At 41.7% G+C, this 13,778-nt stretch overlaps 1 non-coding gene across 1 annotated transcript; it reads left to right on the top strand.

Moving 5' to 3' along the window:
• Positions 1 to 12,143: 12,143 nt before the first annotated feature.
• Positions 12,144 to 12,216, top strand: TRNAR-UCU (transfer RNA arginine (anticodon UCU)). Its single transcript has one exon. It is a non-coding gene; the product is annotated as a tRNA-Arg (tRNA).
• The last annotated feature ends 1,562 nt before the right edge of the window (positions 12,217 to 13,778 follow it).

Here is a 13,778-nt window from a genome sequence, read left to right as displayed (position 1 = left end):
GTAAGAAGCTGCAGCAGCCCAGTGGAACTCCAAAACAGAAAATGGCCACATAAAAGAGGGTAGGAATAATTTTACCTGTGTCATTCCATCCCCCAAGTCAGCAAATCCCCTTGGACGTGAGCTCACTCCATGGAAGAAACGGGGAGGAGAACGCCGGTAGCTTTCACCACTGAGGACCCCAAAAGTCCTCACTGCTGCTGTGGACTCCCGCAGCCTCTGCCATTGCAAATCCCCGAAATCTTCACCAAACTGGGACCATGGCTACGGAACTTCTCACAGTCCACAACATTGAGCGCCTCTGACGCCAGGATTCACCGCTCCGAGCCTTATATGGGCTCCACTGCGCACGCCCACCCTGTATTTGGTGCACCTGGAACTGGCATCCCCACGTGACCTCGGACCCAGCACCAGACTCGCTGTGAGAGTGCATCTCACTGAACCAGTGAAACCGTTAACAGAAGCTGATAATTAATAGAAATGCTTGAACTTGTCTTATAGAACAACAGATAAGGGAATGGCCTGTTAAAACCCTTTTGCTTGTAAACTGCCTTCACTGATTAAGTTCGCTTTAGTTGTCTTTTTTCTTAAAGAGAGGAAAAATATCTTTCCTTACGTACCTTCTCAGCTTCACACAGCTCAGCTGTTTTGCAGGAACGCTGAGTCAGCTGCTCCCTAGTGCGAGCTGGCTGGGGGCTGGTTAGGACCAGCGACCCTAAAACTGGACCTGCGCATGTCCTGTGGATATCCGAGGGCCAGAAAACCCCACCCTCAGATCAGGCTGAGCGCCTCCATCTTGAATCTGCACAAGCAGGTAACCTAGATGCACCTGCGCAGAACACCAATTGTCTCGCCTTTTTCCCTAACTCCAATCACCCTTCCCCACGCCTAAGACCATCCTACTTACCCCAAAACTCTCGCCTTTGGGGGATGGATCTGAGACTTGTTCTCTTGTCTCTTCACTTTGTGAATAAACGTTTTGTTGGCAGTAAACTTCAGTGTATCAGCCTTTGGCTTGCTATGCGTTGGGTAAACAGACCTGGTTTGGTAACACTAGGGCCCTGACATCCACACACAAGCGAAGGTCTTTCCCTGCCAGTCAATAAAGTCTGGAAGAAGTGACTACTTCCAATCTGAAGACACCAATGCAAGGCTACAAGGAAAACAAAAAATCAGGTAAACATAATGCCGTGAAAGGAAGACAATACAGTTCCAGCAACTGACACAAGAGAAATGGAAATCTATGAGATCTTTGACAAAGAATTCAAAGAAATTGTTTTCAAGAAGTTCAGGGAGCTACAAGAGAACACAGACAATGCAATGAAATCAGAAAAATAATACATGTACCAAAAACAAATGACCCAAATAAAAATGGACTACGGACCCGAATAAACTTTTGTCCCAAGAAGACATACAAATGACCAACAGGTATATAAAAAGGTACTCAACATCACTAATCATCAGGAAAATGCAAATCAAAACCACCAGAGGTATCACCTGATACCTATTAGGAGGGCTATTATCAAAAAATCAAAAGATAGCAAGCGTTGGCAAAGATGTGAATTGTTGGGTGGCAATGTAAATTGGCACAGCCATTATGGAAAGCCGTATGAAGAGTCCTCAAAAAAAGTTAAAAAATAGAACAATCATACTATAACAGCAGCCCCATTTTGGGGTTATACCCAAAGGAAACAAAATCAGGACCTTAAAGAGATGATCTGCACTCCCATGTCTACTGCAGCATCATTCACAATAGCCAAGATAGGGAAATAACCTAAATGTCCATTGATGAATAAGTAGATAAAGAAAATGTGACACACACACACGCACTGAAATATTATTCGACCAGAGAAAAGAAGGAAATCCTGCCGTTTGTGACAACATGGATGAACCCTGAGGATATTATGCCAGGTGAAATGAACTAGACTCAGAAAGACGTGCTACCTGTTGTTTTTTGTTTTCTGGCCGGGCTGCACAACTTCCAGAATCTTAGTTCCCTGAAACAGGGATGGAACCCAGGCCCATGGCAGTGAAAGCACAGAGACCTAACCATTGGACCTCCAGGGAATTCCCTACATGCTGCTTTTTATTTTAAAACAAGTTACTAAAAACATAAACTCGATAAAACCAGAGTTTGGAATTATGCTGTTGACAACGATGAACTCTCTTGCAGTAGACCAACCTGCTGAGAATGTGTAGGAAAGCTGAATAGAACTAAACATGCACATCCCCACACACCATTTGAAGGCATCAGAGAGCTACCAAGCCCATGAGGACTTGGGGAAGGTAAGAGTCCATAAATTGGGGAAGCGAGGTAGTTGAAACATATGGCGCCGTTTTTCACTCCCGGCTGCTAGCTGGGAGCTTTTACTGATTAAAAGGCAGCTGCAAGGCCAAGAAGTTGAGGAGAAAACTGTGGTTTACAGAGAGAGAGAGGCTGAATAGAACTTCTGGAAGTCTTGTGGAGTTTGGTATAAAAATTGGAGTACAAGCCCACAAAGGAGGAAGTAATGTGGTAAACACCCTAAGCATTCAGTTGGGATCACAAAAGGATAGATACTCCAAATTAAATGAATCATAAATTGCCCAGCCTTCACATAAAAAAAGGTTTGAATGAGTTTAATCTCTGTTGGGGTTAAGGAGATCTTCATTCCTCTAACTGCTCACCAAAAGCAAAAATATATTTTACTTGGAGGAAGATATCGTCAAGATCCTGAGTTTATCTTTTTTTTCTAATATTTATTTATTTATATTCGTTGCACTGGGTCATTGTGGCATGTGGGCTCCTTAGCTGCAGCTCAAGGGCTCCTTAGTTGTGGCATGTGAACTCTTAGTTGTGGCATGCATGTGGGATCTAGTTTCCTGACTGGGGATCAAACCCGGGCACCCTGCATTGGAAGCACGGCATCTTACTGCGCCACCAGGGAAGTCCCCTCAGCTTATCTTGATAATATATAACATACAACGTCTGACATTCAATCAAAAATAACTTGGTATGCAAAAAGGAAGGAAGGAAGGAGAGAGGGAGAGGAAAAGAAAGAAAAGATGAAGAAAAAAATTATTTGACTGAAAAGGAAGAGAAAAAGGCAAAAAACACTTAGATGAAAAATTCAAATATTAGAGCTATCAGGTAAGAACACTAAAATAGTTGTAACTAATATGCTCAAAGAAATTAAATGACAAGATGGTGAATTTCACCATATACTGGAATTTACCGAGAAGAATCAAATAGGAATTCCAGAACTGAAAGATATATAACTGAAATTAAGAGTTCATGGTTGGAGAAGTTTCACTTCTGATTAGGCTGTTGAAGTTATAAAACATCATTACTCCTGCTCAAACAACAACATATCAGCTAAACTAAAAAAAAATCTTAATTTTAAAATGATATTAGAATGACATTGAAGAGCCGTGGAAACCATAAAGTCTAAGTGATCTGTACTGCAGAATATGGCAAGCTCTTGGCAAGGAGGGAATAACTGGCGGTCCATTTTACATGTGGGCGTAATTATCCTCTCTGGTAACGTGGAGGTGCCACTCAAAAACGTCAAGAAAAAACTTGTTGGCACAGCTGTTGGGAATGTGCTAGAAGGCAGCCTTTGGTTGTTAAATTCAGTGAATGCCTCAACTACAGAAAGCCAACCCACCCAAAGCCACGCTTCTCTGAGGGTGGTCCGTATTTACTGCCTGATTGAGGCATTTTCGCTTAACACAGGAAAACTGTGACTGGCTATCTTATCCCGGGCCTCCTTGTGGGGCTGCCTGAGATTACTGGGTCTGTGTTGCAGCCTGACTGTCCTCTTTGCTTCTTTCCTCTCTCTTCCATAGATATGGATTCCTAATAAACATACAGTCCTTTAGACTCTGTCTCAGAGACTGCTGACTGGAGAACTCCATCTGTAGACAGTTACTGCCAGGAATGGCCAAAAAAGTGAACACTGAAGTGGGGTTTTGGAGCTAGATTACTCTCTGCCCAGCTGCTACTGAAGACTTCACCACTGGTGAAAAGTGGAGCACACACAGTTGTTAAAAATTTCAGTAGTGATGAATGCACTAGCATGTAAAGAGAATGCACTAGACAAAGGTATCAGTATTTTAAAAGTATGGGGGAGGAAGGTACCTCAACCTATGAAAGGCCAAATAGGAAGATCCCATAGCTGGTATCATACTCAATGGTGAAAAACGGAAAGCTTTTCTTCTAAAATCAGGAACAAGTCAAGAATGCCCACTCTCACCACTTCTATACAACATAGTACTGGAAGTCCCAGAGTAATTAGACAAGATAAAGAAATAAAAGACATCCAAATTGAAAAGGAAGAAGTAAAATGGTCTCTGTTTGCAAATGACATGATCTTATGTATAGAAAATCCAAAAGACTACATGAAAAATAGTATGGTACTGGCAAAAAGACTGTTAGAACTAATAAATGAACTCAGTAAAGTTGTATGATATAAGCTCAACGTACAAAAATCAGTTGCATTTCTATGCACAATGAACTATCTGAAAAGGAAATAAGTAAAATAATCCCAATTACAATAGCACCAAAATGAATAAAATACTTAGGAATAAACTCAACCAAGGAGATGAAAGACTTGTACACTAAAAACTATATGGCATTGATTAAAGAAATTAAAGAAGACACAAACAAATGGAAAGACATCCTATGCTCTTGAATGAAAAGGCTTAATGTTATTAAAATGTCCATACCACCCCAAATGACCTATAGATTCAATGCAATCCTTATCAAAACCCCAAAGACATTTTTAACAGAAAGAGAAAAAAACTATGCTTCATATGGAACCACAAAAAAACCCAAACAGCCAAAACAATCCTAAGCAAGAAGAACAAAGTCAGAGGCATCACACTTCCTGATTTTGAAACATATTACAAAACTCGTAGTCAAAGCAGTATGGTACTGGCATTAAGACAGACATATTGACCAACAGAATAGAATGGAGAGCCCAGAAATAAATCCATGCATATACACTCAACTGATCTTAGGGTGCCAAGAGTACACAGTGTGGAAATCATAGTCCTTTCAACAAACGGTGTTGAGAAAACTGGATAGCCATATGCAAAAGAAAGAGATTGGACTCTTTTCTTGTATCTCACACAAAAATCAACTCAAATGGATTAATAAGTTAAACATAAGACCTGAACCTATAAAAATCCTAGCAGAAAATATAGGGAAAAAATTCTTGATATTGATCTTGGCAATGATTTCACAGATATGACACCAAAAGCACAGGCAACACAAACAAAAATAAACAAGTAGGACTACATCAAACTAAACAACCTTCTGCACAGCAAAGAAAACAATCAACAGAGTCAAAGGCAAGCTAGGGGATGGGAGAAAATATTTGCAAACCATACATCTGTTAAGGGATAAATCTCCAAAGTGTATAATGAACCCCTACAACTCAACAGCCAAAAAACTAATAACCTGAATAAAAAATGAACTAAAGACTTAAACAGGCATTTCTCCAAAGAAGACATATAAAAGATCAACATACATATGAAAAAATGTTTAACGTCACTAATCATTGGGAAATGCAAATGAAAACCATAATATCACCTCACACCTGTCATGACAGCTATCATGAAAGACCAAAAGACAACAACTGTTGGCAAGCATGTGGAGAAAAGGGAATTCCTGTGCACTGTTGGCATATGATCCTCAAAAAATTAAAGCTAGAACTACCATATGATCCAGGAATCTCACTTCTGGGTATTTATCCAAAATAATTGAAATCAGGATCTCAAAGACATATAAGCACTCCCATGTTCACTGCAGCACTATTCACAATAGCTAAGATGTGGAAACACCCTAAGTGTCCATCAACATAGAAACGGATGAATAAAATGTGGTATATACATAGAACGGAATGCTAGTCAGCCTTACAAAAATAAGAAAATTCTGCAGTATGCATGACATAGATAAACCTTGAGGATATTATGCTAAGGGAAACAAGTCAGTTACAGAAAGATAAATCTGCATGATTCTGCTTACATGAAGTATCTAGAATTCATAGAATCGAAGAGTGAAATGGTGGTTGCCAGGCGTTGGGGGGCACGGGTGGGTGGGAAACGGGAAGTTACTAATCAATGGGTACAAAGTTTCAGTTAAGCAAGAAGAGTCAGTTCTAGAGATCTGCTGTACAACATTACACAGTCCACAATAATGTACTGCACACTGAAAAATTCGTTCAGCGGTAGATCTCATGTGAAGTATTCTTATCACAATAAACTGAAATTTTAAAAAAGACAAGTATGCAGGAATCAGTAACTAAAAAGATTATGGAGTTAGATGCCTAGTGCAAAACTCACCGACACTCTAGAAAAAGATAAGGAAAGGCTAAAAGCAACTAACTGGCAGTTGAAAGGCCAGCATGAATAGAGCACCTCTTGGGAGACTGCTAAGAGGCTCTGAAAAGTATCTGCAGTTGCGGCTGCAGGGAAATCTAAGCACGAGGCCCAGGACTCAATCACAAGAGTAGCAGGGTTCCAGAGGTTAAACTCTCAGCCACGGTAGGTCTTAATGCCAAGATTAGAGCCTTGTTTGAGAAACAATAGGACACTGACACATGGGATGAGGATATCTGGGTTGAAAACCCCGAAACTCTTAAATCCACAAATTTTCCTAAAACTTCTGAGCCTTCAGAAGTGGCACATCCCTTTCCAAGAGCTAGTGCTCTGTTCCCCTGAAGACAATTCAAAAGCCTCTCCTCTGTAAGCAAGGATGTGCCCCAGGATATGTCCCCTCATTCGTCCTGGGTACCAGGCCTATAACTCGGGTGAAGTCACAGGATGCCCCAGCCAGCAACATGAAGGGCAGAAAAGGGAGGAAAAGGCCTGTACCTCAAAGGAGCTGCCAGTCCCAGCCAGCGTGTACTGGCAGGACCAGCAGAGTCTGTGTGGGACTGGATCTGAGCATGTTGGGTAAAGGGGGCCTGGAACATAAGATTGGATAACAGAAAGTTTACAAATTAATTGTACTTTTCCGAGATAAAGCGTTTAACATGCTAGCAAAGACTCTAATCTGGCTCTAGGATGGCTCCTAGAAGCATGGAAAAAGTAATAGTCTGTACTAAGTGAGGAAAAATACCAGAACTACTGTGGCAGACAGTGGAAGAAGAGATTCAAGGACTCAGGGAAGTGGGCATGCAGGAGTGGACAGACTGTGTAAGGCCAGAAAACTCAGCAGATCGTCAGGTTTGATGATGGGAAAGCCTTCCTCAGTTTGTGGTAATTTGTTATGGCAGCCCCAGGAAATGAAACACTTCCTTCCACAGGTGCTGATCCAAGGGCACTCCCTGTAAACAGCCTGCACACTGAGCTCCATCTCAGAGTCTGCGCTTCCCTGAGAACCCAGTCTCACTGTACCTGTGTCACAGGTGGGAGGTGCCTGGCATCACCTCAAAACACTTGGAACTAGAAGATAACTGAAATTAACTAAATCTGAACCCCAGCTGCCACCAGCTCAGCTGATAAGATCATAGAGATCAGCCCCTCAATAGTATAAGAAGGCGGAAAGCAGAGAGATCTCACAGTCTTTTTTGTTTTGGCTGCCTTGGGTCTTCGTTGCCGCACGTGGGCTTTCTCCAGTTGCGGCGAGCAGGGGCTACTCTTTGTTGCGGTGCGTGGGTTTCTCACTGTGGTGGCTTCTCTTTTTGCGGAGCACAGACTCTAGGTACGCGGGCTTCAGTAGTTGTGGCACGCAGGCTCAGTACTTGTGGCTCGCGGGCTCAGTACTTGTGGCTCGCGGGCTCTAGAGCGCAGGCCCAGTAGTTGTGGCGCACCGGCTTAGGTGCTCTGCGGCATGTGGGATCTTCCCGGGCCAGGGCTCGAACCCGTGTCCCCTGCCTGGCAGGCGGATTCTTAACCACTGCGCCACCAGGGAAGCCCTCTCACAGTCTTATAGTATACTGGTGACTTGCTTGCAAAGTCTGGCTATTGGGAGGGGGCTGACTTCGTTCTCAAGCGGTCCAGATGTAAACTGAAACAAATTAAAGCTGCTATTGATCCCCCACTGAGGTTAACTCCTAGTGAGATCAAAAAAATCATCCCTTCACCTCAGCTGCCTGACAGAATCTACTTCACTGTCTACTGTTTTAAACACAATGCCCGTCATAAAATTGAAAATGTATATGACACGAAGAAGACATGAATTTTATAATCGCTTTTCTTTACCTTAGAGAGATATTTGGGAAATAATCTCTCACTTATTTCAAGTTTACAGTTCCTTCAGTTTGTTTTTTTTTTCACCCATCAGATTGACAAAAATCCAAAGGCTTGCCAAAATTAGCCAGATTGTGCAGAAACAGGCACTTTCATACACTGCTGATAAAAATGCAAAATAGTGCTATCCCCTGGAGTTGAATTTGACAATACTGAACAAACCTGCTTACACAGGTATTATTTGACCTACAGATTCATTAGGAATTTATCCCGAAGATATAGTTTTAACAACATGAAAATACACATGCAAAAATTATTCATACAGCATTATTTATAATTGTAAAATATTGTAATCTACTTAAATGTACAAATAGAAGATTGCTTTCACTGACTCTATCTGGGATAATTTCGGCTTCAAGATAAATAAGAACGATAATTGTTGGTTGAATACACTATGATAAATATACACTCTGAAGTACTGGAAACTGGTAAAAAAAAAAATAGGGAAATCTTTATAAACTGAAAGAGAGTAATTTCCAGAACATATTTTAAATAAAAAATGCAAAAGAATATACATAGTATGCTAGGGGTTTTTTTGTAAAAAAGAAGACAAAATAAGAAAACATGCACATATTTGTATAACTTTGCAAAAAGTAATACAAGACTGATAATACAAAAAGTAATAAAATTGGTTACCCACAAGGAATGGAGATGAAGGGATGGTTGAAGGGATAGGAGAAGGAGTGACACTTCCCTGAGTGTACATTTCTATACAGTTTTGACTTTTTGATTCATATTAATGTTCTACATATCCAATAAAATAAAGTTAATAAGGATGGGGAAAATCTTAAACTAAATGAAAACAGTAACAAACCTGTTTCCAGTGAATAAAGTGATCTGCCTCAGGAAGTTTCTCATTTTTTTTTTATTATGGTAAAATATACATAACATACAATTGACCATTTTAACCATTTTTAAGTGTGTAGTTCTGTGGCATTAAGTACATTCATATTGCTGGGCAATCATCACCACCATCCATTTCCAGATGTCTCTTCATCTTGTAAAACTGAAACTCCACACCCATTAAATAACAACTCTCCATTGCCACCAGTCCTGGGTTATCTACCATTCTACTTTCTGTCTCTATGACTTTGACTACTCCAGGTACTTCATATAAATGGAATCATACAATATTTGACCTTTTATGATTGGCTTGCTTTATATGGCATCATGTCCTCAAGGTTCTTCCATGTTGTAGCATGTGTCAAGATTTCCTTCCTTTTAAGGCTCTATGAATATATCACATTTGTTTATCCATTAACCAGTCAACGGACACCAGAGTTGCTTCTACCTTTGACGATTATGAATAATGCTGCTATGACTGTAGGTGTACAAATATTTCTTTGAGACCTTGCTTTAATTTTTGGTGGGGTATATATCCAGAAATGGTACTGCTGTCATACGAAAGTTCTATTTTACTTTTTTCAGGAATTGCAATGTTGTTTTCCATAGTGGCTACACCATTTTATATTCCCACCGAGAGTGCACAGGTATTCCAATTTTACTACATCCTCACCAACATGTTATTTTCTGGGTTTGATAGTAGCTATTCTAATGGGTATAAGGTGGTATCTCATTGTGATTTTAATTTTGATTTTCCTGATGATGAGTGATGTTGAACATCTTTTCATGTGCTTATTGGCCATTTGATTATCTCGTTTGGAGAAATGTCTATTCAAGCCCTTTGTCCGTTTTTAAATCAGGTTGTTTGGTTTTTGTTGTTGAGTTTTAGGAGTTCTTTATATGTTCTGGATATTAACCCTTTATCAGATATATGGTGAGCAAATAGTTTCTCCGATTCCATGGTTTGTCTTTTCACTCTGCTGATTGTTTCCTTTGATAAACAAAAGCATTTAATTTTGATGTAGTCCAATTTATCTCTTTTTCTTTTGTTGTCCATGTTTTTGGTGAGATATCCAACAAATCATTGCCTAATGCAATATCATGCTTTCCTTTTATGTTTTCTTCTAAGAGTGTTATAATTTTAGGCCTTACATTTAGGTCTTTAATCCATTTTGAGTTAATTTTTGTACCTTGTATAAGTAAGACTTCAACTTCATTTATCTACATATCAATACCCAGTTTTCCCAGCGCCATTTGTTAAAAAGACTGTCCTTGGGCTTCCCTGGTGGCGCAGTGGTTGAGAGTCCGCCTGCCTGCCGATGCAGGGGACACGGGTTCGTGCCCTGGTTGGTCTGGGAAGATCCCACATGCCGCGGAGCAGCTGGGCCCGTCAGCCATGGCCGCTGAGCCTGCGTGTCCGGAGCCTGTGCTCCGCAACGGGAGAGGCCACAACAGTGAGAGGCCCGCGTACCGCAAAAAAAAAAAAAAAAAGAAGAAAAGAAAAAAGACTGTCCTTTCTTTTTGAAAGGCCTTGGCACTTTTGTTGAGAATCATTCAACCATATATGTGAAGGTTGATTTGGGGACCTCTCTATTCTATTCCATTGGTCTGTCTTTCTGCCAGTACCGCAAGAAAATGTTGAAGATGGTATTTTGACTTCAGTCCAAAGAAAAAAAAAGGTTAACCTTGAACTCTTCTCAATAGGTTTGTTGCAGTGGTATCAGTATTATGAAACCATTTTGTGGGTATTGCAGAGTTGCGCAAATGAGTGACTATAGTAAGGTTCTTGAGAGCCAGGGAAATATATAAGATGAGAGATACAAGTATGGAATGGGGAAAAGCAAGCAAGATCCTACGTCGGATTCTAATTAGAAGTATCCATATAAGTTTATTATTTCAATGACGCTCAGTCACTCATTTGCAACGAGCAAAGCCTGAACCCACACCTTCGTTTCTAAATACAATTCTCCACAAAAATGAACCAAGGGTTCATGGAGAAATGGCTTATTCAAGGGCTGGGGCAGAGAAAATCAAGATGAGCCTGGAATATGTTACTGTGCCAGAAAATAAGGAAGTGCTCGGAAATGATGAGGATAGATTGGAAAAATGAAGGGGCTTTCACTGGCCAGGTCTGGGGTAATTTGAGCAGCAAGGTACATAAGAACAGTAACAGAATGAATAAAATAAGAATCCATGAGTCCATATTGACAATAGATAATAAAGTAGTAGATATATGGAAAGAAAGGGAAGGCTCTTGCATACAGTGGAGTTCTGATTAGCAAACACAGTAGCACCGATGGAAGCAGAAAATCGCTATTTAAAAAGCATCTTGGTAAAAACAGATTTAGGCAAGAACCATTACGCATGCCAAATCGGGGGAGGGAGATTTTGGCAAGAAACAGAGTATTTACGTAGTTTCAGAGCGTCCACCTACAAGTTTCTTATTTATTAAAAATGGTTGAGAATCCACCTGCCAATGCAGGGGACACGGGTTCGAGCCCTGGTCTGGGAGGATCCCGCATGCTGCGGAGCAACTGGACCCGTGAGCCACAATTACTGAGCCTGAGCGTCTGGAGCCTGTGCTCCGCAGAGAACAAGAGAGGCAGCGATAGTGAGAGGCCCGCGCACCGCGATGAAGAGTGGCCCCCGCTTGCCACAACTGGGGAAGGCCCTCGCACAGAAACGAAGACCCAACACAGCCATAAATAAATAAATAAATAATTTTTAAAAAAAATTTAAAAAAAAAAAAGGAAAAATAGTAGCTATAGAATGGAGAGCCCTGACAACACAGATGACTAAACTAACTTCATAAGGGGCAAATGGACCATGTTTAAATGTAAAAGTCTGCACCTTGTGGAGGATGATCAACTTAGTATTAATCTCAGAAACATCTCAGTGTAGGTAGGAGGCAGGATAACATGGGAGGGTGAAGAAACAGCAGATGTTTAGAGGGGACCAAAGAACACGTGTCTACCGTGTTCTAGGAGCTCTTCATCTGAACTACTGAGTAGGGGATGGCCTGGCCCACTGCCCAGATCCCCGTCCAAGAAGGGCTTGCTGGGATCTCCCTGGTGGTACAGTGGTTAAGACTCTGCGCTTCTAACGCAGGGGTCGTGGGTTCGATCCCTGGCCAGGGAACTAAGATCCCAGATGCTGCGCTGTGTGGCCAAAAAAAAAAAAAAGGGGCTTGCTGTTCACCTCTGAGGGAGTGCGGTCCCCAGGCAACTTCCTGCCACGGCCTGCAGAGTGGACTCCCCTGGCAGAAAGCTGCCTGACCCCAGTTCACACGCCTCCTAGGGCCACCGGCCTCAGTGGCTGGTGGGCAGAGGTGTAATGGCCCAGCTCCTGTGAACTGGATGGGGACATTCTATGGGCACTGCTCCCTACAGAGCCCAGACCTGCCTGGGAGTCCAGCTTCCTCCTCTGCCAATCCTGCTTCCTCCCCCTGCCTTTCACAGGTTCAGCGATCTCTAATCAACCTCCCCCCCAAACTCAGCCTCTGCTTCCTTAGAACCCAACCTGCAAGTGGCTCGCTCAAAAGCTACTGCTTTTTTCATTAAATTAAGAAGGAAAAGAAGGGCAAATTATGCACTTACAAAAATACATTGTTTCAAAAGAAAGCAACAGATGAGCACGGGCTGTTCCAACTAATGAAAATCTTGTTTTCAGAAATCTGTTTGTCAGTTATTTGGATTGGGAGATAAATTTTTCCAAGATGCATGCTGTTTTGAAGAAGGAGGTTGGATTCTGCATCAGTTTCCTAGGCCTGCTATAAGAAAGTAACAAAAACTGGGTGGCTTAAAACAACAGAAATGTATAACCTCTGTTCTGGAGGCGGTAGTCTGTAATCCAGGTGTCAGCAGGCCGTGCTCACTCTCCAAGCTTCTGCAGTTGCTGGAGGTGCTCCTGTGGCGCAGCTGAGTAACTCCCATCTGTGCCTCCATCATTACACGGCCCTCTGCCCTCTGCATCTGTCTTCACATGCATTCTCCTCTGCGTGTGTCTGTTTCCAACTCTCTTCTTTTTTTTAAAAAAAAAATAAAGAAACCGTTCTATTGGATTAAGGACCTGCCCTACTGCACTGTGACCTCATCTTAATTTACATCTTAATTATATCTGTAAAGATCCTATTTCCAAATGAGATTAAATTCACAGGTACCAGGAGTTAGGACTTCAATGATCTCTTGTGGAGACTGTAAAGAAAAAACTCCTCCTAGGTGTTTCCTTTCTACTTGCAAAACTTCTGGCCACAAAATGCTGGGGTAGCTGCCGGGTTTCCCCACACCAAGCAATTCTGCAACACCAGCTGGGGGTCCTACAATTCAGTTCAGTCCTGACACTACCTAGAGTTAGTGTCAGATCCCATAGTTTAAGGGCTCAATCCCACCCTCCACTACAGATGCCAATGGCAAGTTCAGGTTGTCACCTGTGCTTCTTACCAACTGGCTGTAAATTGGAGGTTTGCATGACCCCCTTCTAGGATTAATTTACTGGAGTGGCTCACAGAACTCAGAGAAACATTTTACTTACTAGATTACTGGTTTATTATAAGGGTATATAACTCAGGAATCACCAGATGGAAGAGATGCATAGGGCAAGACACGTGTGGAGCTTCTAAGCCCCCTCCAGGCCCCATTCTCTCTGCACCACCACGTGTTTACCAACCCGGAAGCTCTCTGAATCTTACCCTTTTTGTTTTT

The sequence above is a fragment of the Lagenorhynchus albirostris genome, chromosome 8, assembly GCF_949774975.1.
Source record: "Lagenorhynchus albirostris chromosome 8, mLagAlb1.1, whole genome shotgun sequence".
Lineage (NCBI taxonomy): Eukaryota > Metazoa > Chordata > Mammalia > Artiodactyla > Delphinidae > Lagenorhynchus > Lagenorhynchus albirostris.
This window is presented reverse-complemented; position numbering and strand designations above follow the sequence as displayed.